This window comes from Cetorhinus maximus, chromosome 6 (genome assembly GCF_964194155.1).
Source record: "Cetorhinus maximus chromosome 6, sCetMax3.hap1.1, whole genome shotgun sequence".
Taxonomy (NCBI): domain Eukaryota; kingdom Metazoa; phylum Chordata; class Chondrichthyes; order Lamniformes; family Cetorhinidae; genus Cetorhinus; species Cetorhinus maximus.
In genome coordinates, this window is record NC_135884.1 from 62,804,120 (window position 1) to 62,831,069 (window position 26,950).

Consider the following 26,950-nt stretch of genomic DNA (forward strand, 5'->3'; position numbering starts at 1 on the left):
GGCTATTGTGTTTCCTTCATTACAACACTTGGCTACACTTCAAAAATATTTAATTGGCAGTAAAGCACTTTGGGACATCCCAAGGTCATGAAAGGCAATATATAAATGCAACACTTTTTTTCACCATCACCTCGGGACCTGGAATGGAGTAAAATATTAACGTGCTAGATCTCCATCATTGTGCTTGCCAGTAACATGCAAACCATGAACCTTTACATTTCTTTGATAAAAGTGCATCATTGCATTACATGCTCATTCCCTAATCCCATGTCCAGTCATTGACTTTCTTTCCCGAACAGCACTGTGGGTGTACCTACACTACATGGACTGCAGCGGTTCAAGAAGGCAGCTCACCACCACACTCTCAAGGGCAATTAGGGTTGGGCAATAAATGCTGGCCTGGCCAGTGATATCCACATCCCATGAATGAATAACAAAAAACTCTCATTGTACATCCATTATGTTGATACACCATCACTACACAATTACTAGTAGCCAGCCATCACAGACTGCAATACAATGCAACAGCTGTTCCATCCCATAATAATGCAGTGACAAGGCAGTCTTAAACCAGTCCTCCAAAGACAGATCACAGCTTTTATATTTACTAGCTGCCAGAGCCACACTTATATCCCAGATCCCTCAAGTCATCTCTTTTAATAATAAAACTGCTTGTAACAGTATTTCTCAGATGGCGTATTGAATTTACAGTTCCAAAAAGGTTAGGAACCCTTTCTAGCATATCAAAGAGCAAGTTGGGGAGCCAATTGCATGTCACTGGTTGTTGTAAAATTTATATGAATTTTATTCACATTTGTTCAATGGCTGGTAATTATTTAAACAAGAATGTGAGTGTTGGAGACTATAGGAGGATTTTTTTTTACCTTCCCACTGGTTGAGATATTGTTGGTCCAGTACCAGACAAGAAATCCGGAAGTCTAGGATTCTCCACAGCCTTTGGCCCTGATTGGCTTCCCACCCAGAAGCTTGATTAATCATTCGGTGAGGAACGCCCATGAGAAGTTTGCCACACCAAAGAGGTGCAATCCACCCACCCACACCCTGCACCACTGTGGGGTCGGGAGGGGAGGGGGCCATCCCGTAGAGGAGTCTGATCCTCAACATCAGAGAGTTGGCTGATGGCGGGGGAGTTTGGGGGACAGGAATGAAGCACTCCTGCATCTCTTGGCCCACAAGGAGTGCTGTAAAGACACTTGCCTCCCCCCAACCCATGAGGCTGTCCACACCTCACTGCAGCTGTTGGGTTTCCCCAAGGCCTGGGAAAACCAGCTGGCCAGAGTTAAACCTGAAAAGCAGTTTAAAGCATAGGTTTTCAGCCTCTTAAAAACCAACCCACCTCTCAGGAGCAGGTTGTTGTCCATCTCCTGTTCCACCTCAGAAAGTTTCCAGCGCACTCGGAATTTTTTGCCCAATTTTTACCCAATCCCATTCATGTTAAAATTCCCTATTAAAGAGCTTTGAGATAAGACAGGGTCCTCACCTTCCGTCATGTCCGGAGGTAAATAGTGCCAGAATAGGATGGGAGGGAAGTGAAATCATGGCTTCAGTTCTGAGACTTTGTCAATTAATTGACAGAGGTTTCATTAATGCATAATTAGTACTTTGGTATCGTATCATAGCCAAATAAATGGTTAAAAAAGCTCAGTCTCCTGCATGGGCATGTCGGGCCAAATGGCCTGTTTCTGTGCTGTATGTACAATGTAAACGATCCTTGCTGGTATATTAAGATGTACATTACTTTGAAATTCACATACTTACACCATTAATGCACTGGGATAAAGGTTCTGTTCACTCCCATTATTCAGTCCTGGGATGCAGGCATCACTGCCTAGGCACCATTTATTGCCCTAACTGTCTTTGTTCTGGAGTCACATGTAGGTCAGACCAGGTATGGGTGGCAGATTTCCTTCTCTAAAACTCAGATGGGTTTTTACCCAACAATCGGCAATAGTTATCAACAGACTTTTCATTCCAGATTTTTATTGAATTCAAATTTCATCATCTGCTGTGCTGGGATTCAAACCCAGGTCACCAAAGTATTGCCCTGGGTCTCTGGATTACTTGTCCAGTGACAATACCACCTCACCATGGGGATTCAATGGGAAACAGGCTCTCAGTATGCCATTGCAGGCTTCTGTCTCTCATCCCCGGACCTATTCCCCAATCGGAAACACAACCCCCTTACTGGTTTTCCTAAATTGGGACACCCTCCAATGACATATCAAGAGCCTTATGCAAGCATCCACAACCCCTGAACCTAATTCCCTAAAGTAATGGGAGTGGATGTATACTTCATCACATCATTTGAAATAGACTGGGGAATGCCTGCATTGGAGAGAGGAATGCCATCTAAATGTGTTAAATGTCTACCCACTGACATTGCCAACGATCATTTAGCCCTTTTTACAAATCATGTTATATCCAGTATACATTTCCAGACAGACTGTTGAAAAATGAACTGCAGCATCTCAGACCAGACAGGTGACACATTTAACACCAGTCTCTGTCAAATATACAGCATGTGTGTTTCTGAAGTGAATGATATTTTTAATACTGAATTGTTTCCATGCTGAATGTTACATCGTGAAAATTCTACAGTCAGGTGCTCAGAAGAAAATTAAGGTTTGCATCTCAGTAAGCACCTCCAATCGTAATGGCCCAGATCTTGTAGGGAGCAGTGAATGATCAACGCCAGCCATTTGTTACACTGGGTTTTGCCAACAAACTTTCTGTGGGTTTTTGTACTAGAATGCGTAGTTATTTGAAAGTCATTTTGACACATTTTGGTTTGTAGGGGATCTCAGCCCTATGTGAGCAGGGCAAGCAATGGCCTATTCTCCTTAACCAATCAGGTTAAAGAATCACTAATGAGCCATGCAGCATCTGAACACAGAAGTGTATGTTGGAATAATGAGTTCAATGTCATATCATACACAGAAAGTGAAACTAAGAGAAGGAAAGAAAGATGGATTATGAGAGAGAGATATAAGTGAGACAGAAAGAAAAAGTCTCAAAAAATACTGTTTGTGACCTAAAAAGATTAAGATTTGAAGGTATGAGACTCCACAGTCGTAAAAGCTAATTTTAAGTGCCAGAAAGGCTGTTTAATTGTAATTAAGACTTATCACCTTATTAAAAACTTACACAGGAATGGACAAGCCCTAACATTTTCTGGCATGTAAATGGGTATCTCCCACACAAGTACTTGGGAGAGGGGGGCAGAGTGTAATGTATCCAAATTTGCTGACGATACATTAGATAGGTGGGAGGGCATGTTGTGGTGGGGACACAAGGGATCTGCAAGGGGATATAGATAGATTGAGTGAGTGGGTGAAAACTTGGCAGATGAAGTTTAATGTAGGAAAGCATGAGCTCATGCAGTTTGGTAGGTGAGGTCTACAGACAAGCACCTGAAAGCATACCTCATAAAAATATTGTCCCTGGATATTTCTTTCTATTTTATCTCCTAATGGTGATTTCACCCCACCCTTGGATGAGATTGGATGAAAAATGTAAAGGCCGCCTGGTCAATTCACCTGTCTACCAACCGTAAGTTTCAATGGGCCATGAAAAATCGCAGACAATTGCGCGATGACATCAGGACATTCGCCCGATGTCATTTTGCGCGATTTTATGCCCGATTTGGTCAGGCACACGCCCGTCCGCTGGATGTAAAATCCTGCCCATGCCACTGTACAGACAGATCAGCCTTAAGCACGGTTAATCTTAGGTAAGGAGCTTTCTAGTTGGGGACCTGCTTCAATTTCATCAGGGGCTCTGTAAATAAAGTATACTGTTTCTAGCAAGAAACCTGTGTGCTTCGCCAAGTTATTACAATTGGCTATGAGGATAAGTTGCTCCAATGCTGCACCTCACCTCCTGAATGTTTCACTTTTTAAGGGGAGAAAGAAAAGTATACTCACCAGCCATGTCACTCTTTGGAAGAATCAACCCCTACACCTCGTCCGTGGAGGACTGGAGTCAGTACATCGAGCACCCAGGTTTCTACTTTGTGGTGAATGAAATAACAGCGGAGGAGAAGCAAAATGCAATTCTTCTAAGTGCCTGCGGGAGCAAAAGATATAACTTCCTCCATAGTCTGATGGCCCTAAACATGCCCAATTCCAATAACCTTTTAGTGAGCTAGTAGACCATGTGAAGACACATTCTCAGCCTAAGCCATCGGTGATTATGCAAAGATTGAAGTTCAACCGCAGAGTAAGGGCCCAGGGCAAGTCCATCACAACGTGTATCAAGAAGTTAAAACAGGTAACTGAGCACTGCAACTTCGGAGATACTCTCAACGACATGTTGCAAGACCATTTGGTTTGTGGCGCACATAACGACGCCATTCAGAACCATTTACTTACAGAAGTTTATATTGACCTGAAATGCACCATTGAAATAGTGCTAGCAATGGAGATTGCTGACAGGGACTTGCAGGTTTTACAGAGTGTGTAACATGGCTCCCTTCTTCAGTTGGAGCGGGAACCTACTGCCGGGCATGGCGCGAAAACTAGGGCGACAACCACGAAGCAGGAAACAGCCTCTACCGCTCGAAAAACAAAAAGGAACACAAGAAGCATCTCGCCAGCGATTCAGAAATTAATTTGTTACCGATGTGGGGGTAACCACTTAATGGAAATCTGCAGATTTAAAGAGGCAGAATGCCACTACTGCCATAAAAAGGGCATGTTATAAAGCAATGCAGGGTGAAATTGAGACAGCCAATCAGACAGCTGGCCAAGGTGATTGAAGTGCACAATGTAACTGAACCTGAAGCTGCCGATGCTGATTTCTATTCCCTGTAGAATCTCAAAGCAGTGAAAACTGGACCAATGACCATTACCCTTCAAGTGAATGGGAAGCCTCTAGTCATGGAGGTTGACACAACAGCATCGACCATAGTGGTGGGAGAACACACATTTAAATACCTAAGAGAAGTTACCCAGCCACTGAATCTGGAGCAAACCATGGCTCAACTGAAGACGTACACTGGAGAGGCAATACAGATAAAAGGCATCGCCACAGTACCTGTATCCTACAGGCAACCAACAGCCCAGCTTCAAGTGATTGCTGTAACAGGTGAAGGACCTAGCCTTCTGGGCCGTGGTTGGTTAAAAGAAATAAAGCTCAACTGGTCAGAAATTTTTCAAGTCAGAACAGGGAGAAATCCTGAGTTGAGAAGGGAATATGATGGTGTCTTTTGGAATGAGATAGAAGAACTGAAGGACCTTCACAGGTGACAGGGATCCCTCAGGTCAGAGTTGGTTCCATGGGAAAATCAGGAAAAGAAGCGAAACAAACCCAGTGCCTCTCTGAACCAACTGAAGAAACAGTTGGAAGAAAAATACCAACAGTGTTCAATGTTCCAGAAGGAAGCCAAAAGATACAAGAAGGAGACAGAAGGACTGAAGAACCAGTTGATTGAGGCAAAAGAGGCATTAGAAGGCAAAGCCATGGAACTTTCCAAGATGCGAGTGGGTAACAAAGCCATGGGTAGCTTAACCCCCGAACTGAAGCAACTTAAGATTTCACCAGAGAGAAATTTGGCCGACTGTGAAATCAAAATGAAGGATGAGATGAAACTCTGCGGCAAACACAAGAAGGAAAAACAGAAATCAGATCAGAAAGGCTAATCGGGCTTTGTCTCCAGAACCCTCTCTGCAGCCGAGAAGGGTTATTCACAACTTGAAAAGGAAGGTTTATCAGTGATACCTGGAGCAAAGAAATTCCATCAATATCTGCATGGGTGACATTTCATCATAGTGTCAGATCACAAGCCACTTGTGATCTATGGGTTTATTTAGTGAAGATAAGGCAATTCCACTGATAGCCTCTGCCAGAATTCTACGATGAGCTTTGATTTTGTTAGCATGTGAGTACACCTTTATGCACCATTAGGTGTGCATATAGCAAATGCCAGATAACATCACACATGTTCCAGTGCCTCAAGAAGTTGTGCTTGTGTTAAATTTCCTGGACTCCTCGCCGGTCTGTGCAAAGCAGATAGAGAATTAACAAACCGGGGTCCAATTTTATCAAGAGTCTGAGAACAGGTATTGCAAGGATGGTCAAATGCACAAGTCTCTGAAGAGTTAAAACCATTCTATGCCCCTAAAACTCAACTAACTTGTCAAGGCGATATCTTGTTGTGGGGAGCAAGAGTCGTCGTCCCTTCGCAAGGAAGAGAACCACTCTTGACAGAGCCTCACAGTGCCCATCTAGGCATATCGGAGATGAAGATGCTTACGCGAAGCTATGCCTGGTGGCCAGGTATAGACAGTGATATAGAAAAAAATGGTTAAACACTGTCTCCAGTGTCAGCAACAACAGAAGTTGCCTGTTTCAGCTCCACTGCATCTGTGGGAGTGGCCTTGTCGACCCTGGGTTAGACGACATATAGGCTATGTCAGTCCATTTTTAGGTACCACGTTTTATTGATCATCGATGTACATTCTAAGTGGATGGATGTGTATGAAGTTAGATCACCGACATCATGTGTAACTATTGAAAAGCTGCGCCAATGTTTTACTGCACATGGGCCAATCGGGAATCATTGTTTCGGATAATGTTACTGCCTTCACTAGTGCAGAATTTCAGAGATTTGTGAACTTAAATGGGATTAAACATATTAAAATAGCACCATATCATCCCTCATCCAATAGGTTAGCAGAAAGAGCAGTGCAAACCTTTAAAACAGGAATGAAAAGATTACCTGAAGGAACACTAGAAACACAAATTTCAGGATTTCTTCTCAGCTATTGCACAACTCCTCGGGAAGAAGTTTCGGGTCGGTGAGCGGGTGTGGGGCCCACTCACCAACTGGTAAAATGAAGCGCGGTGACATCGGGCAGGTATCCCGACGTCACCACGCGTCATTTAGATTTTCAGTTCCCGCCGAACTGTCAAAGGCCTATTAAGGCCATTAAGAAAGTAATTAAAGTAATTAAGAATGCTGCCCGTCCAACCTTAAGCCTTTCGAAAGTCCGTTGACTTCATCGGAACTGTAAATACCCGACTACATAAAATTCCACCTTTTCTTTCTGTCATTAAATAGGGATAAAGGGAGTTCCCAAACTGATGAGCAGACAGGGAGTGAAATGTCTCTCCCAATTGTAAAGCGACAAAGGAGCGTAGCTGGAGCTGCACCTCCACTTGAGGGTAGAAGTGTTCCAGAGGACGTGGAACAAGTCAGGAGAGCACCTTCTCCAAAGCCAAAGGCCCCAGTGAGGAAGCCAATGAACGGTTTAGCCAACAGCCTTATAGCAAATTTGAATGGGAACCAGGAAAGTTCCCAAAATGGCCAAGAAAGAGTGAAGGTGATGCCTCGCTTTTTTGAAAAGCCACCAGGAGGCTCAATGAGAGCTGACCATCCACCAGAGGGCAGCAGAGTTCCAAAAGACACAGAGCCTACTCCCTAACTGACCAACAGAGGGAGCCATCCAATACTGGATCCCATACCTACCCACCTGAATGCAGGTTTGTTGTGCAATTAAACACAGAGATAAAAACAAAAAACTACTGCGGATGCTGGAAATCCAAAACAAAAACAGAATTACCTGGAAAAACTCAGCAGGTCTGGCAGCATCGGCGGAGAAGAAAAGAGTTGATGTTTCGAGCCCTCATGACCCTTCAACAGAACTAAGTAAAAATAGGAGAGGGGTGAAGTATAAGCTGGTTTAAGGTGGGGGGGGTGGTGGGGGGAGAGAAGTTGGTGGGGGAGGGGGGTAGTAGGGACAAGCAAGCAGTGATAGGAGCAGATAATCAAAAGATGTCACAGAAAGAGGAACAAGGAGGTGTTGAAGGTGGTGATATTATCTAAGAGAATGTGCTAATTAAGAATGGATGGCAGGACACTCAAGGTACAGCTCTAGTGGGGGTGGGGTGGAAAGACTGACAGGGCATTACAGGTATAGATTTAAAAATAATGGAAATAGGTGGAAAAGAAAAATCTATATAAATTATTGGAAAAAACAAAAGGGAGGGGGAAGAAACAGAAAGGGGGTGGGGACGGGGGAGGGAGTTCAAGATCTAAAGTTGTTGAATTCAATATTCAGTCCGGAAGGCTGTAAAGTGCCTAGTCGGAAGATGAGGTGCTGTTCCTCCAGTTTGCATTGGGCTTCACTGGAACAATGCAGCAAGCCAAGGACAGACATGTGGGCAAGAGAGCAGGGTGGAGTGTTAAAATGGCAAGCGACAGGGAGGTTTGGGTCTTTCTTGCAGACAGACTGAAGGTGTTCTGCAAAGCGGTCACCCAGTTTACATTTGGTCTCTCCAATGTCAGTCTACACAGTGGAGGAAGAGGATAATGTAGCTCAGATTCCGGAGAAATTTACAGTGAATCAAGGACTGGAGCTCACTAAAGTTAACATTAGCAAGAAAACAGATTCAATAAGAGCACTAAAAAGTAACAAATCCCCAGGACCTAATGGTTTCCTGTTTTAGGATTTAAAGGAAGTACGTGAGGAATTCGCAGATGTTTTAGCAATAATTTTCCAACGCTCACTTGATTCAGGAATTGCCCCTTCAGAATGGAAGATTACAAATGTAACTCACTTATTTAAGATAGATGACAGAGAGAAACTAGGAAATTATAAACCTTTTAGTCTAACATAAGATATCGGAGCCTTTCTTTCAGACAGAGTGAGTGAGTACTTACAGCAATTTGAGCTGATTCGAGAGAGCCAACATGGATTTGCAAAGAGTGAAGAAGTAACCAAGTAGACAGAGGCATGTTTATGGATGTTTATACAGATTTGCCAAAATGTATGTGATAAGCTAAACTTAAAGCTCAAGGAATTGAAGGCAAAATATTGACTTTGTTAAATGATTGGTCAGGCAGTCGACAGAGATCAACTATACAGTAATGGGGTTGTACTCGTGTTGGAAGGAAGTAACTAGTGATGCCCCACAAGGATCTGTGCTGGGGCCTCAACTATTGACTATAATTATCAATGACTCAGATAATGCAACAGAAAACATTCAGTCCTAATTTTCCAATGTCACGACTCACTGGGGATAGTCCGCTGCAATGTCAAGCCCCACTGCTCCCTTAACCACAACAAATGTGAAAAATTTTGATCAACTCACCTAATTGTTTAATTTAGGTTAACAGAATATGAGCACCAGGTTTGTAAAATTAATAAGTAAATAACTGTTTATTGAATAAATTGTCTTTTACCAGTGGCAAAAGAAAGAAATATGAACTGCTAATTTCTAAGCCTATAACCTAAGTTCTACCCCTTCTTAAACTCCTATACACACACATACAAGACACATAAGACACACAAAAACATGGATTTTAAGGGTGGGATCGATGTCTTCCAAATTCCTTTCAGTTCTTTGCTGATGACACGAGGTGGTCTTCCAGCACTTTCAGTATTTAGTTCACTGGTTGACAACTTGCCTTTTAATGTCTCTAACGATAATTTTCCCCTTTGCCTCTTGACAGGGGTTTTCAGAGAGACAGCAGGTTATAGAGATATGAGGAGAAAAAGCCAGCTAGCTATTATTGTAGAATTACTGGAATCTGACACACACAGGAGAGCGAGGTTTTAGGTCTTTTTCCTTTCAGGTTAGGAGCCATTCTGCTGCACTGCTCTCACACACACCCTGGTCACCTGGGAGCCAATTAAAATGTTGTTGCCAAGCAGTTCCCCATTAGACCATATTCCTCCTTGGCACCATCCTGTCTTTCAGAGCACACTTTGTTCCAGGACAGCAACATTTTATATATCCCTCACACTGTTCCACTAGACATGTCCTTCAAACTGCATTGTAATTTTAATCAACAGTTCAACAGAAATAAAAGGCACAAAAACAAAAATTGCTGCAAAACTCAGCAGGTCTGACGGCATCTGTGGAGAGAAAGACAGAGTTAACGTTTTGAGTCCAGATGACTCTTCTTCAGAACTAAAGAGAAGTAGAAATATGGTGAAATATATACTGTTTAAGGCGAGGGGGTGGGTGGGACAGATGAAGCTGGATAGAAGGCCAGTGATAGGTGGAGGCAAAGGAGAGATTGCAAAAGATGTCGTAAACAAAAGGACAAAGGGGTGTTGATGGTGCTGATACTGGCTAAAGGAGGTGACATTAAGAGTAAAAAGCAGGATGAGCAATTGACAGATGGCCCTAGTTGGGGTGGGGTGGGGTGGGGGGAGGGGACGGTGTGGGAGAAAAGATCAAAATAGGCTAAAAGGTGGGGATAAAACAATGAATGGAAATAAATTTTAAAAATAATAGGTGGGAAAAAAGTGTATATATAAAAATTTAAAAATAAATATGTGAAAAAAGGGGATCAAATAAAAGGCTATGCTCTTTAATTAGTAACAAGATTGGTGGTATAAGCAGTGTGGATGGCAGCATAAAGGTACAGACAGACATTGACAGATTAAGTGAGTGGATGAAATGATGATGGATGGATTTGAACACTGGTAAGAGTAAGAACATTCATTCTGGACCAAATGGTGAAAGCTATGCGTAGTGGAGGTCTAAAGTGATTTAAGGATCCATATACACAGACCACTAAAATGTGGTTGACAGCTACAAAAAAGATAGCCTTTATAAATAGAGGGCTATGTTACAGGGCCATTCTATCTTAGGGACTTTGCTCTTTTGCCCTAGAAGGTCCTACTGTCCTGGAGCCTTCTTTCCTTCACAAACAGTGGCCCCCCGATTGGCCCAATTTCCAAACAACTTTAATGCACAAAACAAAAATTGCACAATGTGTTTCCACTCCCCACCTCTCCACCTCTTTACCCTCTATCTCTTAAAGGGACCACACACTTACTCGGGGACCAGACCCTTTGTTCACCTTGTAACAGCCAGGAAATAATGGGGAGGAAGTTTTGCTGCAGCTATACAATGCTCTGGTTAGACCACATCAGAACATTGTGTGCAGTTCCAGGCACCGCACCTTAGAAAGGATATATCGGCTTCTTAAAGAGTGCAGCAAAGTGCACCAGAGTGAATCAGAGAGCTCCAAGGTTTAGATTATAAAGAGAGATTACATAAAGCGGCTTGGATTCTCTGGAATATGAATGGTTAAGGGATCATTTAATTGAGGTTTTTTTGGATTTTGAAAGGAGTGAGTAGGGTAGATAGAGAGAAACATTTTCCAGTGATAAGGAAGTCGAGGACAAGGGGACACAATTAAAATCAGAGCCAGGCCATTCAGGAGGGAAGCTCAGAAACACTTGGCACAAAGGGTGATAAAGGTATGGAAGACTCTCCCACAAAAAGCAGCTGATGGTAACTCAATCCATTATTTTCAATCTAACATTGATAGATTTTGCTAGGCATGGGTGTAAAAGCTTATGGACCAAGGCAGGTGGCTGAAGTTAAGATGTAGATCAGTCATGATCTCACTGGAACAAGCTCAAGGGGCTGAATGACATACCATTATACCTGTGTTCCTATGATGAACCTCAACTAGATGATTGTGTACTGAGCTGCAACTTTATTTTTCTCCATTTAGTTTCGTATTCCCAAGTACAAATCAGCAGAAGTTGCAAACACCCTGACTTTAGGGCCTGAATTTTCACTCCCAGATCGGGACATTTCCCAGCTCCGCAAATCCGACCCAGGAGAAGGTACCACGGAAGCTGGGGCTTTCGGTTTGGTTCGGGCTTGGTGACCCTGGAGGCTGACAAATGTGGAGATGGGCTGGGCGGAAGGACTGGCTTGGTGCACCGGCACTTGTCAAAGGTTTTTATAAAAGGCATTAAAATGAAAAACAGTCCCCAGCCATCACCCCTCACCCCTCCTTCCCACATACTCCACAGGCTCCAACCATGCCTCTTCATGTCCTCCACCCACCCCCATGACCCCTCATAAATTCCATGCCAACTTATGGCCCTCTACCCATCACTTATGACCCATGCCAACTTCATGCCAACCCACACCCCTAACCCACCACCCTTTGCCCTTACACCTACCATGCCACCTCATCCAGTATCCACCATGGCCATGTTAAGCTTAAATAAAATAAACTTCCAAGTGCCTATTACAGATTTTATTTGTTTTTAAAAACATTCTCATTCATAAAAGCCCATTCACTCCATTTACATTTCTTCAACTACATAATCCCTTATAAAACCAAATGTTTCATTCAGGTGCTTAATCCCTTATAAAACAAGCAATGGAATTCATAGTCCCACTTCAATGAATTATAACCATTTGAGCTGTCAATCAAACTGTTAAATGGAAGGCACCCCACTGTGAAAATGGAAGGTTGTAAAATCAGTCAAGGAGCACAAATCCAGTAATAATATCCTTCAGGCTTATGTCAACAGAGAGTGAAATAGCAAGCAATGATTTTTTTTTTTAACACTTCATGCAGTTTTTCAAAGATTTGAAGAGCAAGAGTTTTAAATGCCTTGACGGCTTTACAGTTCTTTTGACAGTTCCTCTTCACAGCTCTCTTGACAGTTCCAATGAGTTTATGCACTTTTTACACACACTCATGTCCACTTTTAACAATCCCAAAGGGCGCCAGGCCTCTCCCAAAGGTGTCCCGGGATCATATTCAAAGGGGCGTCCTACCTCTCCGAAAGGGTACTCCATCTCTCCAAAGGACTCCACAAAGTTTAGACTTGCTCCTACTGGGTCTAATCTGCACAGGTCATGTGTCCTACTCCTGGCTAATGAAAATCAGACATGATTGAAGGCAGCTGCTGTTTTATACAGGCAGCTGCCTTCGCAAAATGGCCATGAACAAATCCTGACCCAGGCCACTCCCACCCCCACAAAAATGGTAGGTGCCGTGTTCAGGGGTGGGACTTCAGTATTTCAGCCTCTTCCACCATTTTTGCACAGAGACTCTCCGTCATTACGAAAATTCAGGTTTAAGTGCTGCACCCTTGCCCTTTCCCTTGGATGTCCTATCTTGAGCAAGGGCAGAGGGCACCTATGCTTACAGCAGGCATGTGTAAATCCAAACCAATGGAGGCAGGAGTATTACCACTGTGCCTCTCAGGCCTGCAGCAGGGTCAGTGGAGGGGACTTTTCTCCACCACTTAACCCAAAGATAGAGGGTTATAGAAAGGAGCTGAAACTGGAAACACTGTTAGATTCAGGACATTTTGTTTTCCCGATGGAGGACAAAGATGCCAGCATCTCCTGAGGCCTTCAGCGGTGATGGCTCTCCCCACTGTGGGACTGGTTGCATCAGAGCTCATGGCACCTGGCACTGCTGAGAACATTGAAGATAATGTCATGTTTCTGCATTATGCCCCTTCCCAATTCCCAGCTCACCCTGATCCTGCCCTCTGCATGATGAACAAGCAGCTGCGGGAGGGAAAGGGAGAGAGCAACACAGCACAGCAGTGATGGAGAGGCCCCATCACATGACCTGACAATCACAGCCATCGGCTCAGATATTGGCACTGTGCCTATCTCAGGGCTGGGTTTTACGTTTCCCGGTCGGCTGAGGGAGGCGGAATGGAAACGGAGTGGTCCACCCGCTCTTGCCCCTGCCCCCGCCCCCTCATGCTCATGGAATCAAACGTCAGATGGCCAATCAGTGGCTGTCTCATGGGAAGACCACCAATTATAGGTGGAAAGGGGGGGGAGGGGTGCTCCATTGTTGGCCAGTACGTCATGCAGCAGAGGGGGTACCGCCACGAACAGGGAGTCAGTCACAGCTAGAATTGTACAGCTTCCGGGGTAACACAGGCAGAAGCCACCCGACATCTGAGTGCTGCAGTGCAAGCTCAAGCTGAGCTCGGGAGATCCATGTTTGCTGCCACTCAGGCTCAGGCTGCTGTCATCATGCCTGTGAGTACCAGTGCTCAAAGGCTCAGCAGTCCAGAAATCTGGGCTCCACAGGTTGTTAGGATTGTTGGGGTGCCACCCAAAGGGAATGGAGGAAGCACCTGCCGTCCTCTCTCAGGATGACAGCACCACCCACCATTGTGCTTCTCAGCCAGCCAGCCTACTGCTGCCACTCATGCCAAGACGGTGCCATCCAAAGCTGGATCCTCTAGGACCAGATTTGCTCGAGGGCTTCCTGCCAAGCCACGTGGAGTCTCCCCCACTGAAAGTCAGCAGCCTTCCACCAACCACGCTGCAGCATAGGGGTAGCACTGTGTAGGAGCACTAGAACAGGCAAAGGCATTCTCAAGGCAAGCACTAAAAGAAAGCACAAAGCTGATTAGTTCATTAGTTTTGCTTGTATCATTGGATGTGTTGTTTGATAAGGGTATTAGGGCAAGATTTCATTGCAGGATTTTGACCAAGAGATTGGAACCCCAGAAGGAAAAAATGACAAAAACTTGGAAATAAGAGTACTGGTCTGAACTAGTCTTGTATACCTTAAAATGGAACACCAGTAAAAACTGGGAAATAAGAGTACTGGTCTGAACTGATTTTTCCTTCTGGAACATCACAGGTCAACGGGAAGATGGAGTCTTGCAGAGCAATGGTAGTGAAGGGATGATGTCCTAAGGGAATCAGAGTATATAAGCACTGATGGGAAGCCTTACTGTAGTGAAGGTGCCCCACCTCCTCCTCCCTCCATGCAGAGCTTCCCCTCCCCTCAGCCTCTGCTCCTCTCCCTGTTGTGTTGCAGGGCCAGAGGCACAGCAATCACAGCCCTTTGTCTTTGTGTGAACAGCTCACCGAATTCTCTTCCCTCTCTGTGAGGATGCAGGAAGAACCCCTGCCAAATCCAGCAACTCACCACGACATGGCTAATAAACACACCACAGCACTTCCGCCAACATTGCAATAGCAGAAGTAGTCTACATCACCTTACCTACAATGGATGGCTGGCCCTTTAAATAGCACTAGTGGGAGGGTTCTTCATTACAGCGGAACCCATGTTCTTTGGGAAGTGACAAGAGAATGTGCTCAGCGGGACTGCGCGGTCCTAGTTTGGAATACGTGCATCCAATCAGCTAGAGCAGCTGTTCAATGTCACAGCCGGGCCAGTTGGAAAGCTTCAGGCTTCCCCCCTACATGGGAGCCCTTCCCAGCATTGAGCTTTGTGGGAAGGAGCTGGATGCTGTGCACAGCTCACTCCGCCAGCCTCTAGCTTTCATAACAGCAGTTCCAGCAGCACAATGGAGCCAAGTTTTTTCCATGCAGGATTCTCCATTCATCAGCGAGATGAGAATGGACTCCAAATAAAATGCCTATTTTATAAATGCACTGCCCTTCTACCACAATCCCTCCCCTCTCCTCAACTCACAACCCTGGCTACTTAAGATGCAGACTGAAACTCATCAGCCAATCCAAAATTAGTTCAGAAAAGAGTCTAATCCCCAGCTGCTGCTGATGGTTATTTGCCAGTATTTTCTGGGTCACAATAATCACACTCTCCAATTCTCCACTGACGTTTTCCTGGCATGTTGCTGTCTGCCAGGTGAAAATATTGCACCATTGGCATAGCAATCAAATAAAGCGGCTGGGTGCAGCCCAGTAAAATTAAACGTGAGTCGTCAGCTTTAACTGTTTGATCCAAATAAAAACTTCCCATCAAGGAAGCATTTACCAACCTCCTGCTGGAAATGGAATAATGGAATATTCCAGAAGAGACAGATACCATTGTGACTTCCCAAAAGATTTATATTGAGGTTCCCTTGAGACATCGTCAAAAGGAAAATCTTGAAGGCCTCAAAATGTTTCACACGGCTCTCCCTTCAAAGGAATATTCCTGCAGTCATACCAGATCTGAGCATCTGGTAGAACTTGAATATAGGCCGTTCACCTCAGATGATGTGTCAGAAGGTTTTCGAACTCTGCTTCAGACACTGGAGACTGCAGCTCAACCTCTGAATTCTGGGTTGGCATCCAGCTGGATACCCGCCACCCCACCGCTGCCCACCCCTCCTCCCCCACCAAAATACGGGTTATGGGAGCCCACAGGACCATTCCACCATGTAGGACTGCAGCTGGTATAATAAAAGCAAAATACTGCGATGCTGGAAATCTGAAATAAAAACAGAAAATGCTAGAAAAACTCAGCAGGCCTGGCAGCATCTGTGCAGAGAGAAACAGAGTTAATGTTTCAAGTCCGGTTCGACTCTTCTTTGGAGCGGTCAGCTTCAGTTAGTTCCGAAGGAGAGTCATTTTCAACTCGAAACGTTAACTCTGTTTCTCTTTCCACAGAGATGACTGGTATAAGATAGGCCGCAACATGACTGGAACTGTCAGGCTATTAATTATCCTGTGAATCTACGCTACTTCACAAAGTTCTCAAAGGGAAAAGTATGAAGATGTGAAAAACAAACCAAAGTTGACATTCTGCTGGTTCCTTTTGATAATGATTAAGTTGTGGATCTATTCCAACCTGCAAAAAATAGCTGATTATCAGTTTGAATTATATAGAGTGATACAAAGGGCAATATGCCAAGAGGATTCAGTTTGATGAAAAGCTGCTGTTGTCCCACGCACAGTAAAGTTTTTAAACTGCCACAACAGTGCCAGGTAAACCGCTTACTATTATTAAAATCACACCTATCATGAGAAAAAAACTCTCCATATTACAGACCAATACACAAACTTAAGCTGGATTCATTCCCTTCATTCATTGCCTTGGCGAGTGCAGCTCCAACAACATTCAAGGAGCTCAGCACCATCCAAGACAACTCATCCTTATTGAACAACACTCCTTCCACCACCTTCAACATTCACTCCCTCCACTATCAGTGCACTGTGGCGGCCAAGTGCACGATTTACAAGATGCACTGCAGCAACTTGCAAGGCTCCTTTGACAGCACTTACTACTTAGAAGGACAAGGGCAGGAGATACATGGGAACATCATCACCTGCAAGTTCCCCTTCAAATCACCATCCTGAGTTGGAACTATATCAACATTCACTCACTGTTGCTCGGTCAAATCCTGGAATTCCTTCCCTAATAGAACTGTGGATCTACCTACACCACATGGACTACAGTGGTTCAAGAAGGTGGCTCCCCGCGTCTCAAGAGCAATTGGGGATGGCAATAAATGCTGGCCTTACAGCGACACACATTCCAAGAACAAAAAAAAAAGAAAACTTATTACAAGCTTTCTCACCTCAACCCTTATAAAATTTAATTTGCCCAGAACTCCATAGCCAAAGATGAAATGCTAACCGAGGCCCCAGCTGCTCTCTCAGGTAGTTGTACAGGATCCCATGGTACTATTTCAAAGATGAGCAGGAGATTTCTTCCCAATGTCCTGGCCAGTATTTATCCTTCAGCCAACATTGTTTAAAAAAAAATAGATTATCTGGTCACTCTCGCATTACTGTTTGTGGGAGCTTGCTGTGCGCAAACTGTCTGGTTCACTTCCTACCTTACAAAAGCGACTTTACTCCAAAGGGTTTCATTGGCTGTAAAGTGCTTTGGGATATTCTGAGGTTGTGTTAGGCACTATATAAATACAAATTCCTTTCCAAATCCTTCCCAGACAAACCTATCACTCCAATTTTGTCAAACTCCCCTGGTTCTCTGCAACCAGTTTCACCTTCCTGACCTTTGTTCCATATTGTCTGCAAAGTCTGCTCCAGCCCTCTGGCCCCGCATATCAACTCCATTTCTTTGATTCTGGTTCCTGCTTGCTGTGCACATCATCAGCTGAGAGACCAGGTTTCCAATCATTCCGCCCATCTTCTTTCCAAAATTACTTTCCCAATTTTCAAAAACCTTCTTTAAAAGACTTAAAGAAAGATTTGCATTTATGTAGGATCTTTCACAACCTCAAGGACATGCCAAAACTCTTTACAGCCAATGAAGTACTTCCAAAGTGTAGTCATTGTTGTACATTAGGAAAATTGGCCTCCGATGTGCGCACAGCAAGCTCCCACAAGCAGCAATGTTATAATAACCAGATCATCTGTTTTTTTATTATGTCAATTGGGGGATACATTTTGGCCAGGACACCAGGAATAACCCCCTAGTCTTCTTTGCCGTAGAGCCATGGGATCTTTTACGTTCACCTGAGGGGGGATCTCAGCTTAACTTTTCATCCAAAGGTCAGCACCTCCAATATTGCTGAAGACCAGGTGAGGTTGTAAACGCAGCTCCCCACTACCACAGGTTTTGCAGTTGAGTATCCTGCATTTGGGGACATCAGAGGCATCAGTGACCTGAAGTGCAAAGGTCTAGCCTCATCCTGGGAGAACCACCTTCTTGACCACGGCACCCCCACCCTGCGAAGGAAGTATCCTTAAGAACCTTTCTTTGGAACCTGACTATATTCTCAGCATGAATTAATTTGGTGTCCACTTTGTAAAGCACTGAGACATTCTAAGCACACCAAGCACTGGCTAACTATACATCTTTGTCATAACATCAATATGATTTTAAATCCTATATTAATAAATCCCTGGCCTGTTGTATTCCAAAATGGCAAGTCAATGAACCCAATAGCATAGGAACTATCAAGATTGGTGGCATTTGAACATCCAGCCTTCCATTTAAAGCATGCACTCTCGTTCTTATTTATATATTTATCCAACTCTTCTTAAGAAGCTAATGTAACATTAACCATTATGCATGAATAAAATGTCCTCTAGTCTGTGGTCCCAACTGAGGCCTATAAATTTTGTACCATCCCTGTCATACCATCCTACTCCCCATCCAAAGGACCATTACTTGGATCAGGTCCTTTCTCACTTGTTTGCTTCTCCTATAGTAAGATATTCAGTTCTACTCAGCTCCTTAGAGTTCTAAGTGCTGGAATAATCCTGGCCATTCTAGCTGGAATTCTCTCCAGTGCATTGAAACTGTTTTCCAGATGTGTGTGTAAAATTGCTCACTCTCTCCAAATCTCATTCATACATGGGACCATAGAAATTACAGCACAGAGGAAGCCATTTGACCAATAATCCTTGTATCGGCTCCAGCTCTTCAGCTGGAGCTATTTAGTGTAGTCCTCTTCCCTGCCCCCACCAGTCACAGTTTGGGGAGGAACATATCCTGTCACCACAACTCACTGGTTGAGGTGCAATGTGGGGAACTATCAATGGCCTAACATTAATTCAGATGCTGCTGTTATACAAATGTGTTATACTCACATCAATCACAGGAGATTCTAAGGCAGCTTGGTAATGGATATATTATATCAGGTTTTACATTTCTAGCAATTAAGTTTGCATTGCCTTCTACATTGGATTGTACTGTTGTACATTTAATATCTTGGAGCTATGCAGAGATGACACTAGTTTTTATGTGTATAACAGGTTTTATTCACAGTTCTTTAAAATGTCTGTTCCATGTTTCAGCTCTGGATTCCAGCTCTTTTTACAGTTTGTTTACTTTTTTCTCAGCCCACATCCAGGCTTAACCAATCAAGAACAGTCAGCATCAATATAGTAAACAGACTCATATAATCAAAAACAGAACAACTGAACACCACAGCATCATTGCATTTTATATTTGTTACCAGTGGTATTTTCCTCTTATATTCTTTAAGTAAATCTCATTAGTCTACAGTTTTTCATCCCAATTTTAACAAAGAAAGTAAGAACTCTTCACAGATCCTTTTCACAAATGCTAAGCAATTCATATTTACTTTGGAGAAATTAGATAAATCTCAGTTCATTTTTGTTGCACCAACAGCAGCAGTCAAATCAATATGACCAGACTGTCCTCTAGTGGCAACTTGTAGCACAGCACATACCGCAACTCTCCCCAGTGAACAGACAGCATCCAATGAATAAAACATGAGCATAAACTCGGCATGTTCTCTGAATCTGTGAATGGATAAGCATCAGTGTTTGATGCCGCTGCTGTGACATTAGCTTAGAAGAGTAGGGCCATTGATGTCAATGTGGAAAACCATGGAATGATTGAAGCTAGACTGCTTATCGCCACAAGCTGGATTTGTTTTTTAGTATATCACAGATCTTCAATCCTGTGGTACTACAATACTTACCTCTACAAGGTCGGAGTGTGAAATTTTATCAGCTGCAAGATATCGATGTGATGTTAAAGTTTTCATGGAGTTTGTCGTATGTATTCTTACAGGAATGCAAATATTTCCAAACTGCTAGGTTTCACATAAATTTGTGCACGAGATTTAGAATGTTGATAGTTAAGGGGTTTGAAACCCTGACTTGCACTGCTCAGATCTGAGTTCACATCCGATTCGGAGTGATGGGTGAAAGTTCCTGTGAGTTGGGCAGCCTCAGGCCATGGGCCTACAGCTCAAAATAGCCCATGGTTCAGAATGTATTGGCAATCTTACTCATAGAACAGGAGTAGGTCACTGAGCCCATCCAGCTCCACCAATTCAATTAGGTCATGGCTGAACATGTACTAAAGGACACAACACATGGAAAATTGTGGGCCGAAGGAAATCTTCCCAAGGTTCGGGTAGGGGAGTGGTCAGATTTCCTCCACTTCTAACTATACTATTGGCAACTTAAATGCCTTCAGTGCCAATACAGGGCAAGTTAAACGGTAAACATTTCATTGCCCGACATTAAATCATTTAGCTTGGCAAGAAGGAAAATGAATGCAGAAATTTCCTGTACATTCAGCACCACCCCCCCCCCCCCCCCCACCCCCCTCCCCCTTTACATTCAAAATGACGTATTTAGTTTCTGAATTTCAAACAAAAAACGTGGTGGAATGTCTCCCGGTAACCATTAAGGTTGTTCTGAGGGTGATCATGTGGTGATTGTGCACAATTACCATCTGCCTGAATACCATTTTTCCACTTTTATGCAAATATAATTTGACAGCAACTATAAATTAAACTACAAATGAAAAAATCTGTAAAAACATTAATCAGCTGAAACTCATTGGATGTTTCATCTTAGGCAGCCCCATCACAGACCCCCCCCCCACACCCCAACCCAGTAAATTAGAGTCTATGCTTTGAAGATATCAATTAGATGGTAAAGAAGATTATGTTCAATTGCCAAGCATGTGAAAGCACCCTGTCCACCCTCCCGACTACAAGCTCATAGCGCGAGACTCCCAATTACTCTAGAAGAGAATATAGCCGACATGGATCTTAATTGAGCCTTTGGCAGGGTTTAGTAATTGTAATATTGTAAAAAGATCACACTGGGGAGAATTTCCCCCCGTCAGGGAGGTTGTGCAGGGGCGGGCACGGGGGGGCGTGCAGCCAATCAGCGCGTCCGATCGGCTGGGTGCCGCCATTTGGCGTGTGCAGGCGGGAGGAGTAAGCTGAGTTGGGGAGTGCGCTCTTTTGCGTGTGCGCACGAAAGAGCGCAGGAATCTCCCTGAGGCACAGAGCTGCCTCAGGGAGATTAGTTTCACTTATAAAACATTGAATAAAGGGAGAAAAAATTTTAAGGACATGTCCCCTCATCTGAAACTGTCACATGAGCTGGAACATGTCAATTAATGTTAATAAAAACTTTTCCAACACTTTAAAAACGTTCATGAAACCTCATCCCGTCCCTGGATGAGGTTCCATGATAAATGCAAAGGCCGCCTGGGCTCTTCGCCTTCCCGCCAACATTAAGGTTGGATGGGCAGCTCAGGTCAATGATTTAATTGATTGTTAAATGGCCTTAATAGGCCTTTGACAGTTCGGCAGGTGTGCAGCCGACTCGGCTGCGTGCCTGCCGAAGTGAAAATATTAAAGACGCGCGGTGACGTCGGGACGCACACCCAACGTCACCCCACATCATTTTAAACTGAGCCGAAGATTCTACCCACTGATTCTAGTACGTAAGAAGACAAGATAAAGGAGCAGGAGTAGGCTATTCAGCCCCACGAGCCTGCTCCGCCATTCAAAGAGACCCTAGCTGATCTGATTGTGGCCTTAACTCCACTTTCCTGCTGGACTCCATAACTTCCCTTGTAGATCAAAAATCTGTCCAACTCAGCCATGAATATATCCAATGGCCCAGGTCTTCCAATGTCCAAATCGTGGAGGTCAGCCATACCCTGGAAGATGCACTGGCAGACCCCTTGGAAGTGCTAACGCAAGGACTCCATGTGAATTGCCTGCAAAGATTGAATTTCTGATGGGCAATTCCCCTGCTTCCCAGGACCCTCTGCGTTAGAGCTGGAGACTTCAGACAATTCCAGCTTCCTTACCAGGTTAATTACACAAGGAATGTTAGACAGGAAAAAAATGAATCTAACTCCTAAGTAACTTAACACTGACCCACCCCACCCCCCACCCAAACACTCACACTGACCCCCAGACTTCCCCCTCAAACCTTGTCTCACTGACTGCCTGAGACACAAACTGACTAGCCCCGAACCAACCTGACTAACCCCCACAACCCATCTCCCCCCCAACTCCCTGACTCCCCACAACCCAACTCCCTGCCTGATCCCCAACTACCTCCCTGATCTAACCTGACTAGCCCCCGACCTGACAATCCCTCCTGACCTGACCACACCCCAACCCACCTACCCACTCATTCACCTGCCATCCTGCCAACCTACTCACCTGCCACCCTATTCACTTGCCACTCTAACACCTCACCCACCTGACACCGTACCCACCTGTCATCCTGTCACCCTTTGGGACATTTAAACTCTTTACTCACAGTATACAGCATCTGGTGCCATAAAAAAGGGGGCATGGCTTCTCTTTCCCTGACAATCCAGCACTACAAAGAAGCTCTTCAGGAGACTTGGAGAAGCCAGGATTTGAAGTCCCAGCCAGAAGTGCAGTGTTCCAGCGTGACAGACGGCAATAGAAGTGGAAATCCAACGGTGATTGCCAATCCTTGGAAGATTCAGGCTAATGTCCCAGCCTCCACTGCTCTCTGGGGTAGAGAATTCCAAAGATTAACGGACCCCTGAGAGATTAAATTCCTCCTGATTTCTGTCTTATATGGGAGACCACTTATTCTGAAACTGTGCCCCCTAGTTCTCGATTCCCCTAGGAGGGGAAACATTCCCTCAGCATCTACCCTGTCAAGCCTGTTGTAACATGCCTTTAAGGGATAGGGGCATGCCATCAATGGAAGGGAAGTGTGACATGTGATCCAGTCTCAGTTTCACTTTGGCCTGTGAGTAGAACAAAGCACATACAACTCTGCTGCTGATACCTTCAAGCTTTCTACCTTTGTATAAATGTTCTCATGTGTCCAGTCTTAATAAATGAATCCACAATGTGTTTACTCAGTCCCTTATGAGCAATTGGTGCCTTTATATCATTATAAAAACATGACAACGCCTCCCTAGAATCTTATATGTTTCAATAAGATCATCCCTCATTCTTCTAAACTCCAGAAAGTATAGATCCAAGCTACTTAATCTTTCCTCATTAGACAAACCCTTCATCCTAGGAATCAACTGAGTGAACCTTCTCTGAACTACCTCCAATGCAATTATATCCCTCATTAAATAAGGGGACCAAAATTGTGTACAGTACTCTAGAAGCGGTCTCACTAATGCCCTGTCAGGTGTAAAAAGACTTTCCTACTCCACCCCCACCTTGCAATAAAGGTCAACATACCATTTGCCTTCCCAATTACTTATTGTACATGTATGCAACTTTTTGGGATTCATGTACAAGGACACTCAGATCCCTCTGTCCTGCAGCATTTTGTAGTGTCTCTCCATTTAAATAATATCTGTTTTTCTATTCTTCCCACCAAAATGGACAACTTCACCTTTTCCACATTTCAGCTCCAGCAGCCAAATTTCCGCACTGACTTCACCTTTCTATATCCCTTTGCAGGCTTTTTGTGTCCTCCTCAAAACTTACTTTCCTGCTTATCTTTGCATTATCCACAAATTTGACTACAGTACATTCTGCCCCTTCATCCAGCTCATTAATATACAATGTAAATAGCTGAGGCAATAGCAAGCACCCCTAAACAAAGAAAGACTTGCATTTATGTAGCCTTTCGAAGGGTTTTGGGGCTGGAGGAGATTTGAAAACAAGGGTGAGAATTTTAAAATCAACACGTTCCTTGACCATGAGCCATTGTTGGTCAGTGAGAACAGGGGTGATAGGGGAATGGGACTTGGTGAGAGTTAAGACACGGGATGACCTCAAAGTTGCAAGGGGGCAGAATGTGGGGGACCAGCCAGGGGTGCATTGCAATAGTTGAGTCTAGAGATTACAAAGCCTTGAATGAGGGTTTCAGCAGATGAGTGAAACCAAGGTGAAGTTACGGAGGTGGAAATAGGCAGCCTCAGTGATGGTGCGAAGAAGTGGGCAAATGCTCATCTCAGAGTCAAGTAAGACACCAAGGTTGCAAACAAAGTTGTTTAGTCCCGCCGTTAGCTAGGGAACAGAGATTGGAGCTGGGACCAAAAATCAATGGCCTCAGTCTTCCCAATGTTTAATTGCAGGAAATTTCTGCCCATCCAATACTGGATGTCGGATAAGCGGTTTGATAATTTAGCAACAGCGGAGGAGGTGGTGGTGAGATAGAGCTGGTGTTGTCATTGTGCATGTAAAACTAACTATATTTTCAAATGATTTCGCTGAAGGGCAGCATGAGATGAGAAATAGGAGGGGGCCAAGGAGTGATCCTTAGGGGACACCAAAGGTATCGGCACCGGAGTAAGGAGAGAAGCCATTGCAAGAAATACTCTGGCTACGATTAGATAGATAAGAATAGAACCAAGTGAGAGCAGTCCAGCCCAGCTGGACAATAGTGGAGAGGTACTGGAAGAGGACAATGTAGCCAACTATGTCAAAGGCTGCAGACAGGTCAAGGGGGACAAGGTGCGAAGCCTACTTTTGTCACAGTCACGCAGAATCTTGTTCTATAATGTTGCAGGGGTGGAAACCTGATGGGAGGGATTCAAACATGGAGTTCTGGGAAAGATAGGCTAGGATTTGAGAGACAACAACACGTTCAAGAACTTTGGAGAGGAAAGGGATGTTGGAGACGGGGTAATAGTTTGCAAGGATGGTGGGATCAAGAGTGTTTTTTGAGGAAAGGACTGATGGCAACACATTTGAAGGAGAGAGGAAGTCCCTATTTAAACAGTCAGAGCACTTTCACCACATGACTCTCAACAGTTCAAGAAGGAAACTCACCACCACCTTCAAAGGCAGTTAGGGATGGGGAATAAATGCTGCTTTTTTCAGTTCACAGTTGCAGTCTTGGGTGAGGGAAAAGTTAACTGCTGCTTCCAGTAGAAATGTCATTGAATGGGTCACAAGGTACCTTTGTGAAAAAGAATCTTGTGGGTGGCACTATACAAATGAGAGAAAGAAAACCCATCATAACTCCTGAATGCCACCGATTCCGTGTTAAGTGCCCATTAAAGTATGCCTTGACAAAAATTAATTTTGCAAGTTGGACCTACTTCAAGTTGACCATTTAATTTCTGCACTTCCACTGTTTGTATGCACAATATCATTTATCCAGGGTATTCAGAGCTCTATGACAATGAATATTCTGAGTATATCACGGCAGCTTAAGGTTCATAATATCAGTCCTGTCACTTTAAGAGCGCTTAGCTGCTTGATTAAGAGGGTGTTTATAACTGCAATGCCAGTTTCTGGGGAGTGCCATTCTCCAACGGGTGCCAGGCAGAAGCAAACCTACAAACCTCGCGGTGGCAGGAACTCGAATTGCTCCTGTCTTCCAGAACTATCACTGGATATGCTGATTTCAATTTGTACCCAGTTGGGAATCATGCCAAGTGGAAAGATAAACCAAGGAGAACGATGCTGGTAGGCAAGGATGGCAGCTCCCTCCTGAAACAAGTGTTGCAAAGTAAAATTGCCTTTAGCCACTCAGTCGAGCGAGGCAGTTAAAAACTGTTTGCTTTGTGGCTGCAGCCAATGGCAGGGAAACTGTGGGCTTGTTACCCAGTGTAGTTTTTGGAATGTTAAGAGTTTAAGAATGTCACAGATATTTTGCCTGCATGCATTCACTTAGACAAACTGCTGATTTAATTATTATAAAGCTATCAGTGCAATCCCCTAACAATGATAATTTATTGGAGAAATCAGTGTCAGTAATTTTGCTGTTCTCCTAACACACATCGGCTAATTTTTAGGCCTGATATGTGTGACCTGCAAATATCTATAATTCCATGCTGGAAAAACCCTGACTACACCAAAGAATTTCTCATTAATTATTTGCATCCCAGTTCCACCTTTACTCCACCTGGCTTCAGGTGTAGCGAGTCTGCATACGTATAAATTGGTCTGTCTTTCCACTTTACCTGCACTGACATCCTCAAGTATTCTTACAAAAATCAATGGTGATAGGAACATACTTGAAACACAGCCTGAAGTTTCCCAACTCTTACACATTAACCTAAAAGTCAAATCTCACAGGCTGGCTTCCTCTCCAGGAATAGGATTTTACCATTGTTTCCCTTGTTATTTTCCACAATGTTGTCAAAATTTATATCAAACCAGGGGCTCATTTTGTTTTGTGGACTAATATCATAGAACTATATAACACAGAAGGAGATAATTTTATCCATCGTGCCTGTGCTGGCCCATTGAAAAAGCCATCCAGCCAGACCCACTCCCCTGACCTTAAGAGCATAAGAACATAAGAGAAAGGAGCTGGAGTAGGCCATTCAGCCCCTCAAGCCTGCTCCATCATTCTATATGATCATGGCTGCTCTTCTACTTCAAATCCACTTTCCCACCCATCCCAAATGGCTGAATATCCTAAGTATCCAAAAATCTATTGATCTATGTCTTGAATATACTCATCATAAAACATGACTGAGCATCCACAGCCACTGACATAGAGAATTCCAAAGATTCAAACCCTTCCAGTGAAGAAATTTCTCCTCATGTCAGTCCTAAATGACTGACTTTTATTCTGGGACCGTAACCCTTAGTTCCAGACTCCCCGGCCAGAGGAAGCAGCCTCACAATATTGACCTCATCAAGTCCATCAATTAGATCACCTCTTATTGTTCTAAACTTCAGGTAATATAGGCTCAGTCTACTCAATCTCTCCTGATGGGACAATCCCCTCATCCCAGGAACCAGCCTAGTGAACCATCATTCCACTCCTTATAGCAAGTATGCCCTTCCTTGGCCAAGGAGACCAAAACTGC

At 44.0% G+C, this 26,950-nt stretch overlaps 1 non-coding gene across 1 annotated transcript; it reads right to left on the minus strand.

Moving 5' to 3' along the window:
- Window positions 1–18,015: 18,015 nt before the first annotated feature.
- On the minus strand, window positions 18,016–18,177 carry LOC144682337 (U1 spliceosomal RNA). Its single transcript, XR_013576992.1, has one exon. It is a non-coding gene; the product is annotated as a U1 spliceosomal RNA (small nuclear RNA).
- Window positions 18,178–26,950: the final 8,773 nt, after the last annotated feature.